General features: G+C 43.3%; 1 long non-coding RNA gene across 1 annotated transcript; it reads left to right on the forward strand.

Moving 5' to 3' along the window:
* Positions 1-1,205: 1,205 nt before the first annotated feature.
* Positions 1,206-17,665, forward strand: LOC310802542. Its single transcript, XR_014554150.1, has 5 exons — positions 1,206-2,192; positions 2,804-2,898; positions 10,472-10,545; positions 15,920-16,010; positions 16,603-17,665. It is a non-coding gene; the product is annotated as an uncharacterized lncRNA (long non-coding RNA).
* The last annotated feature ends 1,239 nt before the right edge of the window (positions 17,666-18,904 follow it).

The following is an 18,904-nucleotide window of genomic DNA, read 5'->3' on the forward strand; positions in this document are numbered from 1 at the left end:
AGACAGACAGACAGACAGACAGACGAGAAGCAAAAGAATAATCAATATAAACTAAGATGGTGGAGATCTGGTCTACCATGCTGCTCTGTAATCCTTTAGCACAAAGTGTGTGTGTGTGTGTGTGTGTGTGTGTGTGTGTGTGTGTGTGTGTGTGTGTGTGTGTGTGTGTGTGTGTGTGTATGTGTGTGTGTGTGTGTGTACATGTGTTTCACGGGGGGGTTTAGGGAGGGTACAACACATCAGAGTCCCGAATTGTTCAGGATAAGCTAGGGGTTTGGACACAAATACAGTATATGAAACAATATATTTGTATTTGTTTCAGACCTGAGCACTCGTAAGTCAGACTGGGCTTTTGGACAATCGAATATACTTCTGTATATTTCCCTCCCTTTTAGCCAGGCCAAATCAGAGACACTGGGGTTTTCTCTGGATTCTCAATCACATTGTACTGGAATTATGGCAGCTGTTTTTCCTCTTGAAAAGCAGTGAGGTCTCACCCAAAACGCTTATCAGCTTTTTGACTCCATGCCAAAATAGCTGTAAGGGTCGTGCAATGTTCAGCCCCCTCGGAGTGACAGAGCCAGGGCAAGAGGAGGGTCTTACTGTACCCCTGCACTCTTACCACATGCTACAGTATTGTGCTCAAGTAGCTTATCTTTTTCTTTTTCCAGTTAGTGTGCTTTCTGTCTTCAACCATGTATTCATGCTAGCTGCTGTGGCATGCTAAAGAGTTAATGCTCTTGGAGAGTTGGCGCTCGCTTCAGAATGTGCTCCCAGTCACCCAGACTGTTGCAGTGACGAGAGCTACAGCACTGTATGAGATACGGTTAATAATTTAACCCTGCTCTCAGAAGTGTTGCATATTTCAAGGGTCCTTCAGCAGGGCAGTCCATTCTTAGTGTTTGTACATTCTCTTCTCCTCTCTTTTTTTCTTCTCCTTTTCTGTATGTGATTGCCGAGGTGTAGTGTGTGCTAGTAATGGAGCGAGTGTGAGCACTGCGTCTGCGCACTGTCGGAGGAGTGGATTTCTGTGTCATTCTTCCTCCTCCACCCCTCCCACCCTCTCTGCTTTCCGCCCTCCCACTCTACCCTCTCTCTCTCTCTCTCTCTCTCTCTCTCTCTCTCTCTTTCCCTCTCGTTCTCCGTCTCCCACCCTTCTTTTTCCCCTCCCTCCCTCCCTCTCTCTCTCTCTCTCAAGTGCAAATACAGTTCCTTGCCGTGTTGGACGTGTGATGAAAAGTGGCCTTGCTCGTGCGCCTCCGCCGCACCTCCTATTTCATCATCAGCGGAGCTTTTCTCCCCTTCACTCTGCGCTTGCTCTCTCCTCCTTTACTCTCCTCTCCTCTCTCTTCTCTCTCTCTCTCTCTTCCGGCTCCCATATTTCAGCTCCAGCCGCACGCAAGGGGGAGACTCAAGCTCTGCGGGGGAAAAAAAGAAAAAGAAAAAAAGTCTGCTGCTATTTCTACAGTCAGGGCCTCCCCTCACCCCGCCCTTCCATAGAGGGAGCTTTCTTTTCTCTCTTCTTTTTTTTTTTTTTTTTTCTTTTTCTTTTTTTTTTTTACTACTGGCTGGATTTTAACCCTCTGCCTCCAACTATCTGCACAGCAGCTCTGCAAAACCTGGCAACAAGTTGCTTTTTGGCTGCCTTTTTGTTGTTTTCGTGAGCCGATTTTGCGGCAGTTTGGATTTTGGTATTATGACCTCCGTTTGTGTGTAAATTCTGGATCAGAATTTATGCCGGAGGCTTCATATTTTTTCAGTATATGATTTTTCTGTGGTATTTATGAGATATCTTCATCTTTTGGACCGAGATTTGTCATGGTCGTGTCCTGCCACGTGACGGGCCTTCTTCCACCTGGAGCGGCGGGAGCCATTCCTGATGGGTAACTCGTCCGCCTTGCGTGCTTCCTCCTGGTGACTGTGGATGACAAGAAGGAGAACGGCTCCCGTCTCTGAACGTAGTGCACATCTGCGCGTTAAAGACGTGCCCTTCGTAAGCACCAGCAACTCGCCTGGAAGTACTGCACCTCCCTCTTCTCCTCACTCTCTGTCTCTCTCCCTCTCTTTCCCTCCCTCCCTTACTCTCTTCCTCTCTCTCCGCTGGCTCTTTCTCCTGACAGGGGAGTGAGTGCTGTGCCGGGCCGGAGCTCGTTCTGGGACAGGTGCCAATTCCAAACAAAAGACATAAAAAGGCAATGAGAAAAAAAAAACATGCAGCGATTGAAATTGTTTTAAATGTTGCAGCGAAACGTCAGAAGTGACCATGCATGTCTTGTCTCTCCACAGCCGATTTGTGCCGTTGATGCATGCTTGTGTTAAGTATTAAAACTGATTTCAGGGCCGAGACGGCTCAGGGAGCGGAGGTTTGAATACTTCACTACACTTAGTCTAGTGAAGGCATTCGAGTTGGGAAGAGGGAGGGTGGTGGAGGAGGGGGGGGGGTCCTTTTTCAGACTGCTGAATTATTCATGTGCTCAGCCAAAGCTGTGACTGGACTGGTTGTGCTATTTGCATGCATCAGACATGCTGTTTGTCTGTTTGCTAACATTCCTCATTCAAAGACTTGTTAACTAGCAGACGGGCTTAGCTGGAGCCTTCCAGACAGCCTCATGGCCTCCTATTGTTGCAGGCCCCGCCAGGCCTGGGCCCAGCCGGTGGCAAGCGAGCATGCAGCCTTGGGCTGAGGCTGGGGCCGGGGCTAGGGCCTGGGGCTATGAGGGGGACTGCCTGGGGAATCATTGGGCCTGCCAGCACCATCAGAGTTGGGACACAGGAGCTGATGGCTGTCTGTTCTCCTCAACAGAGACGTGGATCCCGCTGAAAAAAAGAAGAAGAAACAAGCTGCTCCAAATTTCACCTCCGGATTCCGACATTTACCACCTCTACCATGGCATATGTGTAAGTAATACCTGTTTGCATGTTTGTGTGTGTGTTTGTGTTTTTGGTGTGTGTATGTGTATATTCATTGCATACATGTGTAGAATTGCTTTAGCATATTCTATGTTTATAAAAACTGTGCAAATAATGTATTTGACGCGCTATATTTTTTTCTGCACAACCTTTCTTCTTATGTTGATGCGCATGGATATTGCTTAATCTAAAATGGCAATCAAAAAGCTGTTACATACAGTGCATTTTACGAACGTACTACTTTATGTCGCATACAGTATGTTGTATGCGATTGTACTGACAGTCAGTTACTTAGTTAGCCTGTGTATCTTTCCTCAAACTCAAGAGAATATACACTATTGTGACTTTCCTACAAATTCTAGTGCTATAGTAATTCAGTATTATGATTTTTTTTTTCTCTAAACCAGAGGTATTCATTAATCGAGCTTTGATAACTGCCAAGATAGTTTGATCTGATTTTGTGGTAATCACGGGTGTGTGGAAGGCCACGGTTGTGGAGATATTTCATGTGAGTGATGCGGTTTTGGGTTAGGTGTCAGTGTGTGAGGAGTAATACATAGTATGGTGATCAGTTTGACGAATGCAATATTTCTCAAAGCCTCAACTGTCGATTTAGATTGGATTGGAATTATGAGAATTTGCTTTAATTTTAAGTCTTCAAAGAAGTATTTGTCTATACTTGAAAACTGGATTTAAAGCTAATCAGATTTTTTCTTCTGCATGGGTTATTTTGAGCAACAGGAGAATTAGACGTGTGTGTGTAGCCCTTGTGCCCATATTATATGTGTGTCCTTCAACAGCAACATAACATGCCTTTATGAAAAATGTTTACAATATATAATTGCAATAATAATTCAATAAGTAAAAAATAATTGTACTGTTATGCACACATAACCAATCCAATCAATCCAATAATCCAGCTCACTTTAAAGCTCTATGAAAGTAGATATATTGTATAAGGATGGATATAAGGACAATCTGCGTAATAATAGATATAGTTTATTCTAATTTACTATCACTTACTTTGCATAGCAATATATATTTAATGTGTCTAGGTCTGCTCAGTATACTGCTAGTTATTTGATTGTGACATACATTCATATACGTTTGAAATGATTCAGATCGCGTCATTTTAAGTAATACTTCAGTGACTAAATAGTATGCCTATAGAAAATAACAAAATGTACATTTAGCTGTTTGACACATATGCCCATAATTCTCCCCATACCCATTCATTTTAAACAGTTATAATAACATTGTAATACCTGTTCATATGCAACTTCAAACTGAGCATACAAGCTAGTACACACTTTTTTGAAATGCTCATCTTCTAGCTTTTGAGCAATTTGTTGTTTCTCATCTCACGATGTACAGTAGACAACTATTCCTGGACATTAACTTTGCTTCATTGTTTTGTGCTTTTTGATTGATAGACACATATTTCAGTGCATATAATAAATTGTGCTTATGACAGATTTATCAATATAAAAAGACAATAATATGCTTATCTCCATTTTCAGATTATGGGTGTATGGCCTACTGGGGGGTAGTCTGTGTTAGTCACTCCATTACACATATTGGACTGACTGTAAGAGTAGTGAGGGTAATTTCATATATTTATTTGTATCAACATATATGTACAGTATATATTTGCTTATTTTAAGAGGACTCATGGCTTTGGATGGCTGCTCAGCAAATCACCTCACCCCTAAGGCCTTTTTGGCGGGAATGGCAGTTTTCCAGGGGTACGTTGCATGTCGAGGGGCAGATGGTAGGGTCGTAAGTGTTTGCAGTATTTTCTCTCTCTGTAACACTATACCTGCCCAATCATAGACCCTGGAATCGCCCTCACGTACAGTACTGGGTATTGAAGCAAAGTAGAGTATACTGTAGATACACACAGACACAGAAAATCATTTGGTCAGACTTAGCAAGCACACACACACACACACACACACACACACACACACACACACACACACACACACACACACACACACACACACACACACACACACACACACACACCACTACCACCACTACCACTACCACCACCACCACCACCACCACCACCACCACGTGCAAGCTAGAGCACCAGCTTGTCCACACACTTTATTTCATTCCAGTCGCCCTGTTTTTCAGGTCTAACATTAAGTACTACAGTATAGTGTCAATGCAAGTCTAAAAAGCACAATTAATTTAATGTTTTTATTTTCTGTATGCATCTTGCTGTATTAGTTTCAATTGATGATGACTGAAAGTGCACATGAATTTTGCCAAAGTGTGATCGTAATATATAAACTTATGGATTTTTAAATAACTAACTGTTTTTAGTTTTATCCCAATTAACCATTAAATACATTTCGCTGGATTTCTTTTCTGATAACAATAACATAAGTAGTTTATTACTGCTGAGCAAAGAAATTCCTCTTTAAAAAAAGGCATTGGTGAAAAAAGGAATTCCATGAACTTGAACTTGAGCAGACGAACTTGAACATGAACTTGAACTCAAGCCTGAACTTGGAACTTCCATTGGGTTGGTATTGTGATTCCCTGTTTGGAGTGCAGTTATGGAAGGCCCAATGGAAGTCCCTGCATTTTTAGATGAACTCTGTATTTGCAGGAAAACGATCACTGAGATTTGTTTTTTGGTAGGGGTTTGTAAAATCAAATCAAAAAATGATTGTATTCAACAGAGGGCAAATGTTTGATGTTTGTTTGTGTGCTTACACTTTATCATAGTATGTTAGTTTTATTGCAAGCATCTACAGTATGTTGTTGAGATAATTTGGTTATTATTTACTATTACTAATATGCAATGTGCACTGAGGGGGTAGTGATAAGTAGACATTTTCTCTTGTTTCTTAAAGTAAAATTGACAAAGTAAATACATACTTATTTGGTGTAACACAGTTAATTATATTCCAATATATATTATATAGTCCCTCAACTCTGGAACCCAAAATAAATAGATACGAATTAAACATACATGGATGCAATTCAGTTAATTAAATAATGCACATGCACAGTTTGTTGATGGACAAATTGCAATCAAATGAATTGTGTAATTACCATTAAACATATACAGTGTATACAGTATGATCCCCCAAATGTACACTAGATGACCTTTTTACATATGTGTTTAATTTATTATTCCATATTTGGTGAAATAGCCATGAACTTGACTCTTTACTTATGACACAATTGTTAGAATAGAGAATCTATCTGTCTGAAATTACCTTTGCATGTGTGTGTGTGTGTGTGTGTGTGTGTGTGTGTGTGTGTGTGTGTGTGTGTCTGTGTGTCTGTGTGTGTGTGTGTGTGTGTGTGTGTGTGTGTGTGTGTGTGTGTATGTGTGTGTGTGTGTGTGTGTGTGTGTGTGTGTGTGTGTGTGTGTGTGTGTGCAAGTGTGTGTGCGTGTGTGAGAGTAATTTCATTGGTTGACAAGGCAGTGCTTTATTCCAGTTTAATTACAGTGAAGACCTGTCTTTGATATTCGTAGCACATAATCTATCATAGCAGTTTAGTGGCTTTGTCAGACTGCTGGAGATCATCTCATGGTTTAAGAAACGGCATATGATTGCTTTGTGCAAATATTGTACCTAAGCTGTCCTAATGCAATTACAAAAATCCATTTGGAGTTAGTTTCTCACAGTTAGAATTTGTGTGTGCAACCCAATGTACCCCTAAATTATGGTTCTAGACCCACTATTGTCAAAGTGGGGTACGCGTACCCCCAGGGATACGTGGATCGATCTAGCGGGTACGCAAAATAAATCTGTGATTTACCTTCCCAAACAGTCCTGTTGAATAGCCGACTGCAGTCTCGGTACCAAAAATAAATGCATGCACCCTATCCAACAGAATAATATTATCACAATGTCTAATATGTAAGGGATAATGTTCATAGAATATCAATTAGGCTACAAAATAACCAACAGGGGGTACATGACTGTTAAAAGTTTGGGAACCACTGTTCTAGACAAATAACATTTACCACTGCTTGGAGTTTATGAAAACAGAGCAGCCATCATTATGTATAATTCAGTCATTAAATTAGTAAATTATATGTGTCTGTCAGAGTAACTAATAATATGTGCTTTCATTGCATTGTACAGTAAATCATTTTTACTCACTTTTGTTAGCATGGAATGATATGTTATCAGTCATTCAGTAAGAGAAAACAGATCTGTCCTAAAGAATAACAAGCCTGGTGGAAATTGTGCTTTGCAACTGATCAGGAGATATTGTCAAATATTACTCATTTTTAGCTAAACATGTAGTTTTTGCAAGATATTTCTATTTTTGAAATTCAAATTTGTCAAAGAGATAAGGTTGAAAACAGCAACAATCTAATTAACCCTTTATTCTTCTGATATTACTAGTATGTTTTGCTTGTAGTAATGTATGTGGTACGTACAGTAGGTCTCTCATTTATATGCATTTTACCAGTTTGTCTTTTAGGGCACTGAGTCTGTGGTTTGAGTCATGTGGTATAGTCCTCTGTATTCATACCAGTGATTCACATGCTGAAAATGAATCACCCACCAGCACAGCATAATCATAAACCACCAATACTTTGCCTGATTTGTTAAATGGAGAAATTGGTGTTTAAGATAATTCGATTCCTTTTGATTTCTGTTACCCTCCGATCTGAGCCATGGATTGTGGGCATCTTGGACCAGATGGCTCACCACAAATGAATTTGCCATGATGAAGTGAGACATTCTGCTGGTTCAAAACCAGTCATTAGGCTTGTGACATACTGTACTGTTCTCTACTGTACACTGGGTTTTATGTTTCATTTATTCATCTGATTGATCAGATGATATTTTCGTATATGCAGTGCATGATTATTTAATATCATATTCAGTCCAGTTTTGCTTACTTTGATTACTCAAATATACCCTGTTTGTCAGATTTTGCACAATCACATTACTTTTGCAGTTATGAATAAGATAATGCATAAGGGTGACCACACAGATCAGACACACTATGCAGGATGGAGACTTGTTTTTTTGGCAAACTGTTGCTGTTAGCTTTTGCAACACTGAAAAAGTTGTGCAAACATGGGACTGTTTTCTCAGCTGGAGATGAGGTATACTGTACAGTATTGTAGCTCCCAGGTTCCAAAGAAGATATTTACACTATCTTGAACAGAGGTGTATAGGAATATGGTGGGTCTGCAGTTGCACCAAGAACCAGATCCTCTTGTGTCGCTGACAGATTGCTCAAGTCAACATTGTAGATCAGCAGCTCAAACAAGTCGCCGCTCGTTGGATTCGAAACGGACTGAGATTTTCAACCCTTGCCATTTTTACATTGGAGTGAGAGTACAGAGTGAGCACCCTAGGTCTCCGGACGTAGGTGAAGGGTTGGGTAACAGTGGCCACTACAGGTCGGCCCCTCTCTGTTGAGAGGAGAATTCCAGCAGAGTACATGTGGGCCAGGCCAGAGCAGAGCAGAGATTGTGCAGGTTTCCCCCCTCCAGCCTAGCCTTACCTTCTCTCTTCTCCTCTCTCCTCCTCTCCTCACACATGGAAACCATTAGCCCATAATGCCGCTGACCACTGAGGCTTGGGGGCCATTTTATTCTCCCAGAGTTTATCGGGATGTCAGCTGGGACGTCACATGCGATTTATCCATGAAACCACACCAACTCCGCAGAGACGCTGAGCACAGTAGTAATTACATAATATTGGACCAGGGGAGAGTTTGGGGGATGATGTAGATTTAGTCTTTGTAAGTCCCCCATTCAGGAACCTTGCTGGCTCAACTTTGACCCGCAAGCGATTGCTTTACCTCCTCTTACCTAAAGGCCAAGGTCAAGTGAGAGTTTCAAATCACTGAAGAAATAAAACAGCACACTTTGGAGCTCCCTGCTTGGCTTCAGGCAGTTCTGCATGTTTGAGAGGGCTTTTTAGTCGGTGGTGCTTCGCGTCCGAACGCAGCACGTCCGTCCCTCAGTACACATAGTTTTGGATGGCCGCTTGTTTTATGTACCTGCCAGGCAAAGCGATATTCCAGATATTACATTCAGCTGAGCCTGTCCTAGGTTTCTTTCCAGTGCTCATATATTACCTCTGTTTCTTGGCCTCCGTCGTCGCCATGGCGATATTGTCATAGTAAAATTGCTGACTCTGCAAAATGTGTAAAGTTAGAGGTAGGGGAGCAGAAAGTGTCGGAAGGCTTTTCCAGAACTCTCCTCCTTACTAATTCTTCCAGTCACATCCCTCTCCTCACCACCATTTTCTCAAAGAGTCTTCAGCTCACCAAAATAAGCTGTAAATTGTTGGTACAAGAGTGCACTTTTGAGTGATATCATACTGTTTAAACAAAACCCAAAACAAATACGACTGATTCAAGTCCCCAAATGTTTTTTTTAACCATATAATAATAAATGTCAAAATGTTTCAGGTTTAGTACGTTCCCTGCCATACACCTAAACTAGTTTTTTTTTTTTTATTATTATTATTTAGTGTAATGGTAACTGGTAAACCAGTGACTATAGGATGTTCATGCATGTACTGCAGTATAGACTACAATTCCTGATCACCTATTACCGAAAGCACAATACAGTATGTCCCGTCCTCTTCAAAAGTCGTCAACACATGCAGCACACTACATTGCAGTACAGACTGTGTTGATATGAATCTCCCTCCATGACCAGAGGAGTTGGGTTACTCACTGGCCATAAACATACACTGGAACGGTGCCAACGCCCTGCACTGTAATTACAAATGTTAGAAACAATATATAAAAGACCCTGCCTCGACAAGGCCACGTTCACTGCTGCAATTAGCGTCATTGTACAGAATTATCACCCTTCAGCTGCGGCACTAAGTGGAGGCCTGTAATTGGTGCTCTCCTCAAGTCCAAAACGACAGCTCTTCTGCAATCGGAGAGTTGACTAATTATCCCCGCCGTCCTTCCCGCTTTTCACCTCCAAACACTCGCACTCGCATGTTAGATATGCTCAAATACACACACTCACATACTGTATGCTGGAGCGTACAGTGTACAGTACATGCAAAGTACACACTGTATATGTGCATCTGTTCATGTATTTATGTACACATACACACACCCACACACCACTTTACCCATGTACATAATACAGTCACATAGTACACACACACGCACGCACGCACGCACGCACGCACGCACGCACGCACGCACGCACGCACGCACGCACGCACGCACACACACACACACACACACACACACACACACACACACACACACATACACACACACTCATGTGGGTGACAGGAGGCTTGGCTGAGGACACAGTGAGGCCGGTGTGTTGGTGTTGGTGTTGGTGTTGGGTGAGCATGCGGCAGGGAGACTTGGCGAGTGTTGAGCGGAGCAGAGAGGGTGTGGTGTGTTACATGCTCCACTAATGAGTTTCCTTGGCCAGGCGAGACCGTGGGGCGAGGTTATTAGTAAACAGGGTACAGAGGAGCCCCTACCCCTGGCCCAGACTGAGCTCTCTCTCTTTCTCTCTCCCCCCTTCTCTCTCTCCCTCTCTCTCTATTTCTGGGCTACATGACTGAATCAGTTCCCAGCCATTGACACAGGAGGACAAGTGGCCAATCAGTGAAGCCATGATCGGCCAGAGGGGTAGCCCAAACAGTAAGTAACTTCTTTTTTTTATGTATTATATTATACTCATAATATATAATAATAAACACTCATCTATCATGAGATACAGTATGTGAACACCCAATGTCTGTTTTATATTTTTGCGTATCTTTTCTACTCATTATATTATGAAGTTATGATACAAACTTGCAAAGAAAAGGTACTTGACTTGATCTTATTATACTGTAACACTTTTCTTAAGCCTTGATCAAAACAGTTTGTCTGCCTCATATTTTTGCAAGGGCAGGTGTTCCCACAAAATAGACAATACAGTGTATACCAAAAAACACACATATTCCAACATGCATGCGTGCGCGCACACACACACACACACACACACACACACACACGCACGTGCGCACACACACACACGCACGTGCGCACTCAAACACTCCCTACTTAATCTTCAGAATCCACTGGGGCATAAGAAGTCCCGACTCCAGCCAGCCACTGCTATCTCTCTGCCTGGAGCCATTAGAAAATGGCTTCCTTTCCTTGCCTCGTAGCTCCCCTCGGCCATTTTGTGTGTCTCTGCCAAAGTAGTCAGGTAGCAGGATGAGAGAGAGAGAGAGAGAGAGAAAGAGAGAAAGAGAGAGAGAGAGAGAGAGAGAGAGAGAGAGTGTAAGTGTGGGGATAGGGTAGGCTAGAGGGGGTGGAGAGAAGAGAAAAGAGGAGGGCACTCCTCCGGGGGGGTGGGGGGGGCAGGGTGTAATATACAGTACAGTGATAGGAATACAGAATCTGGTCTTTCTTATGCCGGGTGTTTAATTGTTGCCGACTGACTGCATACAAACAAGCAGCCTTGCAGCGCCTCTGGACCCTTCCCAGCTCCTCTTCTCAAAGAGCTGACCTTGGGTGGACGCCATAAACTGTTATTTTCCATTGGCGCAAAATGTGTTGGCAGGACCTGCAGCTGCATGCACCAGCCCCCACCACTACACCCCCTTTCTGTACCCCGCCCCGGCTCCCCCAGCAGCCTGGCCCCGTACCACAACCTGCCTGCTTACAGTGCAGAAGAGGCAGGGAGTGCATGGACAGGGCTTGACTTCAGTCCATGGTCCCCTGGTCCTATCCCTGCCCTGCCCTGCTCCTCTCCTCCTACCTCTGTCTTGAGTATCTGCCCCACTTAACCCCCACCCCTGCCCCTGCCTCTGCTACAGTGTCTGTATAACTGCAGCCTCTGCCCCAACCCAACCATCTGTCCTCAGGCAGTGCTGCTGCCCGCGGCTCTGGAATTCTGCACATGCCAGGCATTCGATTACACAGGCATATGGTACATATGTCCCCTGCTGCCTGGCCCTAAGACCAGGGCTATCCAGAACCATACAGTCATACGCCCCTGCTCTCTTTAGCAATGCTGAGGACTGCTTCAGACCCCACGCTCTTTAGCAAGCGTAGCCATCCTGCTCTGTTTAGCAATGCTGGAGACTGCTCAAACCTCACACTATTGTTAGAAATGTTAAGCTAACTGCTTATCCATCCTGCTCTCTTTAGCAATGTCGGAGAATCCTTAAGAACCCCCAACCCTCTTTAGCAATGCTAAGCTAACTAACTGCTTAGCCATCCTGCTTTACTTAGCAGTGTTAGCATGCCCAGATGCACCCCTTCCAGCAGTGTGGAAGATTGCATAGACCAAAAGCGAAGAGGCTTTTACAAGACTGTACAGACATGCTCCATTTGAAACAGCCAATGCCCCCTCAGCTCAGTCTGCACCCTGTGCCCCTTTGCACTCACTTCTCTAATCTGCCCATGTGTTACCGTATGGCACAGAATGACGACCATATTGTATTTGTGGAATGAATTATGAATGATATTGCATAACCGTACCCGTTTTAGACTTATCTCTGTAGCGTCTACCCGGAGAATAAAGCCCAGACTTTTTGGAAACGATACAGCTAAGCTGGCCTTTTGCAGGCCTGCATTTGTTTATGCTTATACAGAGCAGATGGCCGCGCAACATGGTCACATATCTCACACTCGCAGGCACTGACACACACACACACACACACACACACACACACACACACACACACACACACACACACACACACACACACACACACACACACACGCCCGAGGCACAGTCAAAGTGGATTCAAGACCCCAGATTCTCTTTGATATACATCTGAACTTTTCTGTATTCATTCATATTCCTATCTCTGTATTTTTCATCATTCTGTTTCCCCAACACAGCAGATGTGAACCAAATACTGTAGCTAACAGTAGCCAACTGTTAGCTGACTGTATCAGCTGCAAACATACTCCTCAAGGTTATGTACTATATATCTGCAGTCTGCCCACTCTGCCAGTCTGCCAGTAAAGTTCAGAGCGAGGGAGAGGTATGTGTCCCACCCTCTATAAATAGCTAGCGACAGATGCAGCCCCTGTCTCCCATACAGCGCGAGCCTGTTAGCCTGGGGCACAGTTCGACAGAGAGGGGGCAGCTAGGGCAGGTCGACCGACCTTTGCGTCTCAACTGTTGATTTGTCCTAATGGACAAGGCCCCTACAGGTCACCATGAAGACGCATCGCTAACCTCTATTAGCATGGTGGCTAATGGCTACACAGTGGCACTCTTAGCAGTAGTGGCCTTTATAAAGACATGGTGTAGATTACTTACAATACCGTAGATACAAAGGTACTTTAACCAACCAGGGGTAACCAGGAGCCATGAGACATACTGTACAGTAGGTGATCACAGTAAGCCTGGGGACTCCATTATGATGGCTAGCCATTCTGTGTTTGCCCTTAGAGAGGATAATGTAGCATATTTCTCTGTTGTGTCTCATCACTATGAAACAATGCTCTATAAACTGTAACATATTCCATTAAAAGAATCAGGTACTTGGTGTTGTACCTTGTACTACAGTACATGTACAGTACAGTTGAGACAATGTTCGTCTTTTTAGCAGGGTAATTAAGTGTGTGTGTGTGTGTGTGTGTGTGTGTGTGTGTGTGTGTGTGTGTGTGTGTGTGTGTGTGTGTGTGTGAGAGATGAGAAGCAGCTGGCGACTAAAGCTCACTCCTCTGGGTGACCCCTGCTGTGTGCCCTGTCACTGCAATGACTGAGGTCATTTTTCTTCTCTAAAGATAGGCTACATCACCTAACCTTGATTAATCCAGCTTCCTGACTGAGCGTGGTAATACTGTCTGTCTGTGAGGGAGAGGATTTTGTACACACTAGGGTTTGTGTATGTGTGTGTGTGTGTGTGTGTGTGTGTGTGTGCGTGTGCGTGTGCGTGCGCGTGCGCGTGCGCGTGCGTGTGTGTGTGTGTGTTTGTGTTTGAGACCATAACATACCAAACTAACCCTAACCCTAAATGAACAATGAATATCACTCATATCATACCCCCCCCCTCCACACACACACACACATACACACACACACACACACACACACACACACACACACACACAGTGCGCTTTGTAGGGCCCATATCAGTCCCAGAGGTTATTGGGAGGTCAGCATGTCTGACTTTGACCAGAATCCCCCCACTGCTCACCCTAGCCATCCCCTGGCATGTGTAACAAGACCTGGCCAAGCCCCCCACCCCACCTCTACCCCCCCTGACCCTGGTATAAATAGATGTCCATGCCTGCTCCCTCTCGAGGTGGGTGGGGGATAGATAAGCCATGCTTCCCTTTTTAAACGCTCCGACCTGTCTGTCTGGATTCCTCATGTCTGCACCCAGGCACCCCCTTCACTACTTCACACACGCACACACGCGCACATACTGTACACACACTCATCCACACACACAAACACACGTTCATGTACAAACACGCACACACACACACACACACACACACACACACACACACACACACACACACACACACACAGACACACAAACACACACGTAAACCCTGTACAAGAGGGCTTCATGACAGGAAGGGTGTAGACAGGGGGTGTAAGTCTGGCCCATGGGGTAAGAGGAAAGGGGGTGGATGCAGGAGGGGCAGAGATGTGCACTTGTAGTCTACTGTACAGTGTGCGTGCGTGCAGGGGAGGTATGGAGGGCCTGTTTTTGAGCCTCTGCCTTTACACAGCTAATGGAAGAGGCAGAGGGGGCAGAGGGGGGATATCAGTTACAGATGCTCCGGTTAAAAGTGAAGAAGTGTTTGCTGAGGTTGCATGCTCTTAAAAAGCTGTGCTCTCTTCACGGAATTTTCAGGTGGCCACACTCCCACTGAAGAGGGTGTTTTTAGATTATATTGCATAACAGTTCTGTGTACATTATGTGTGTGTGTGTGTGTGTGTGTGTGTGTGTGTGTGTGTGTGTGTGTGTGTGTGTGTGTGTGTGTGTGTGTGTATGTGTGTGTGTGTGTGTGTGTGTGTGTGTGTGTGTGTGTGTGTGTGTGTGTGTGTGTGTGTGTGTGTGTGTGTGTGTGCGCGCGTGTGTGTATGTGTGCGTGTGCGCGTGCGTGCGTGCGTGCATTGCGCACTTCTAGTTAGACAGTGTCTGTCCGCTGGCTCAAGTTCAAAGCAATCACTTTCTAACATATCCCTAAACCCATCTGCCTTATTAGATTGTAGTGTCCAGTCAGAGAGTTGAGGACAGATGTCTTGACCTTATCTTATCTAACTTTTATTTGACAGTGTACAGTTAGGTTCAGTTTGAAATGGCCTCTCGAATGAAATTACCATATCTTGGTCAAGAGAGAGCAGTGCAGAGCGTGTGTGTGTGTGTGTGTGTGTGTGTGTGTGTGTGTGTGTGTGTGTGTGTGTGTGTGTGTGTGTGTGTGTGTGTGTGTGTGTGTGTGTGTATGTGTGTGTGCATGTGTATCTGCTTGTGTCTGTGTTTCTGTGTGTTTGTCTTTGTGTGAGACTGGAGACTGTGAGTATGCATACTTAAAACCAGCTATCCACTCCTCAGAGCTGTAAGTAAGGCAGTGTTGAATAATGCAAGCAGACTGCACCTCACCACTGAGCAGATACAATGGGGCCTCTCAAGACCTTCTGTACTGTACTCTCCTTCTCCTAGCACAATGATTTTTCAGTGGAGGTACATGCCAGTTTAGATTGGAGCGATATGATGTGTAGGGAGCGATATGTGTGTGTGTGTGTGTGTGTGTGTGTGTGTGTGTGTGTGTGTGTGTGTGTGTGTGCATGTGTGCCTGCACTCACCCATCAACACAGAAACACATACAGTAGGCACATCAAGGTGCCTGTCTGCACATACACAACACAGACATTGTCTCTCAGGCAAGCTGATCGAGAACACACTCTCATTTACGACTACAGTACCAGGGGTTTTACATTGAGCTTCACAAAGTCCTTGTTCAGATATTAAAGCTATTGAGTTGAAGTCGAAGTTTTCCCTTGGCAGATGTAACTAACCCTAACCCTCTTGGGTCTTTTCAGATGGAGGCTACCTGACAAGCTGCTGAAACCATGATGGAGGGAGGAGGCGATAGGCCAGTGTTTTTCCCCCTCTCTGCGTGTTAGGTAGCAGGTGAGAAACATTAACAGCAGCAGCTGCACCGCTCTGCGTTGCACATGTGGGCCAGGATATGAACTTGTTGGACTACACTGTCCACCACCAGAACGAGTTAACACACTCCTCTCTGAGCTAGAGCCACTAGGTCTCTGAGAGATTGGGAGGGATGCAGACATATGTAACTGAGGCAGAATTCGAACACAGGTCTCACATAATCATGTGTATGTGGTCACCATACCACCTCTGTTACACAAAGAAGGGTGTCTTCTATCTAGAAAGTTACCACATTGTGACTCATGTTGACTCACAATTTGACTGTGATGAAATCTTTACTTTGCCTGCCTTTCATACTGAAATATCACAGATGCTATGGCAGTGTGTGATATATAGGCACATTTGGATATGGAAATTGTGGGCCATGTCATTTGTTTGAGACATACTGTGCCCAGTGTTGGATCAGGACATTCAGAGAAACACAGTGTTCAATTTAGCAAGGCCACACTAGAATTATTATGTGTCAGACTAAAGATTAAGCACGTTAGAGCTTAGGTGAATGCTTCTGATTCTGATTGTCGTGAATCTTAACCATTGTTCTCTGTCTATTAAGGTGTATTGAAAAAGCTGGCTTACTGTCTGAACGGGACCAGGGTTGGACCGCTGGGTGAAATAAGACTGTCCTTTGGGGTGAGGTAGTAGGTTGTATAGTTTTAGGGTTCGACCCTTCCTGTCAGATAACTATACAACTTACTGTCTTTCCTGAAGTGGCTGTAATGTCACCGAGGAGCACTCGTGGTCTGGACTCCATGGGAAGACTGTATCTACCATGTACCTATCAAAGTTGCATTACATGGTTGATAATATGTACTGTATGTTATTTGATATACTGTAGTCTGTCTATGACCTATTTGGCTTTTTTATGTCAGTAATACTGTTTGTATGTATTTTTTTATATACTCTACAGGCAAGTGTTTGTCTTTAAGTTAGTGTGTGTCTTTTTGCCTTGTCAACTTCAACTTTCATGTTTTTGTCTGTGTTCTCCTCGGATATCCAGTTGCATGCATCAAGATGGATGGTATACAGCTTTCGCAATTTACATTGCAGGCTATTTGTAGAGGTTGGTTTTAGATTATTGAGGTGAGCAAACAAAAAAGTGGAAGCCAAAAATAGAATGCAAGGTTATTCAAGCAAAGACATTAACCCATTATTAAAAAACATTATGTTATTGTGAATTTGACAGCGACACAGATACTGCATGTCACAAGGATTTATTTTACAACCATGTTGGGCCTGCTCTCCCTCTCTGATGTTCGCACGGGGTGAGGTAGTAGGTTGTGTGGTTTCAGGGTAGTGATTTTGCCCCATCAGGAGATAACTGTACAACCTACTGCCTTCCCTGAAGGGCAGCAATACTACACCAGATAAACAGCAGGGGGCACCAGCTACATAAGATAATTTACAGTACATTAGAGCATTGAAACCAGGTCATCTGTCTACACTCCAAACCTAGTTGATATCTGATCACGTGCTTCATCAGCTGCCGAAGAAGGAGGATTCTTAACACTTCAGGTAATGTCTCTTGAAAATACAATTTCAATAAGATGATCCAGCTTTGAAATTGACTGTATGTTTCAAATGTTTTCAAATGTTAATAAAAACAAAGTTTCTCTATGGATTTGGCTTTCTTTTTATTTATGTTTGCCATGCTCATGAATTAACGTCATTTAATTATTGGCTAATAGCTATTTGGTTTAACTATAAAGGTCTACCATGCTCATTTACATACAATTAGTGCTTTCTATTGAAAGCCAAGGACCACTATGTTATCGTATGATGTCTTGATTTAATTTCAAGTAATCAGTAAGAGACTAGCCACTTTCCATAAGATGTATATAATATACTGTAGTCGCCAGAACTGTGTTGCTTCGACCCCTAGTAGTGAAATTAAAGTATACAGTACTACACTATACATATGTTCACAGAATGCTTTAAACTCCCATGTAGTATACTTCAAGTGCAGTTTGAATAGAAAGTCATACACTTATCTGTCCACTTATCTGTGCTGTAAGTATACTAAAATTGTGAAATTCCATTATGTTAGATAATTACTGTCAGTTGAATGTGTGATGCTATCAGTTGTATTATTGTGGCATATCGGGTATATTATAGTTTTTTATTTGTATTACATTTGTATTGTTTTAGGTAATGGGAGCAACTAAATACACCAAACCGAAGGGTAACACTGTTGATACATTATCCAATTTCGTGAATTATTTGATAAGGTACATTGAATTACAAACCATTACAAATTAAAGGACTTACAATTCAAGTATAGTCTTTGTAAGTATATTCAAGTACATATGTACGCAAATTAAATATAAGTACATTTTGAATATGTAGATCAATCGTTTTGTAGAATACTTTAATGGATGTATGTGCATAGGCAAGTGAAGAATCAGGAGATGAAAGTATAAGAGTGTTATATAGCGCGGGGTATTCCTACAAAGACGGTAGCAATTAAGATGGCGGAATGACTGCAGGACAGTCAGAACTCCAGCCCAGATCCATTCCACAATTGGGTTGTAAGACCTCATTCATCACACTATGTGAATACTTATGAAATAGTACCCTCTTGTGGGGATTGCTGATAAAACATCAAAATGTGATCATCGTGTGTGTGTGTGTGTGTGTGTGTGTGTGTGTGTGTGTGTGTGTGTGTGTGTGTGTGTGTGTGTGTGTGTGTGTGTGTACGCGCGTGCGCGTGTATGTGTTTGATTGTAAATCACAACAAATAGTGAATGCTTTCTGCATTCTGGATTTAGCATTCTTCTAATTGAGAACTGGCTTATTGATGTCTCCAAAGAGATCAAATGTAAACTTTTTACAGACCCAATAAATCATATAAAACTCAT

The sequence above is a fragment of the Argentina silus genome (assembly GCF_951799395.1).
Source record: "Argentina silus genome assembly, chromosome: 3".
Lineage (NCBI taxonomy): Eukaryota > Metazoa > Chordata > Actinopteri > Argentiniformes > Argentinidae > Argentina > Argentina silus.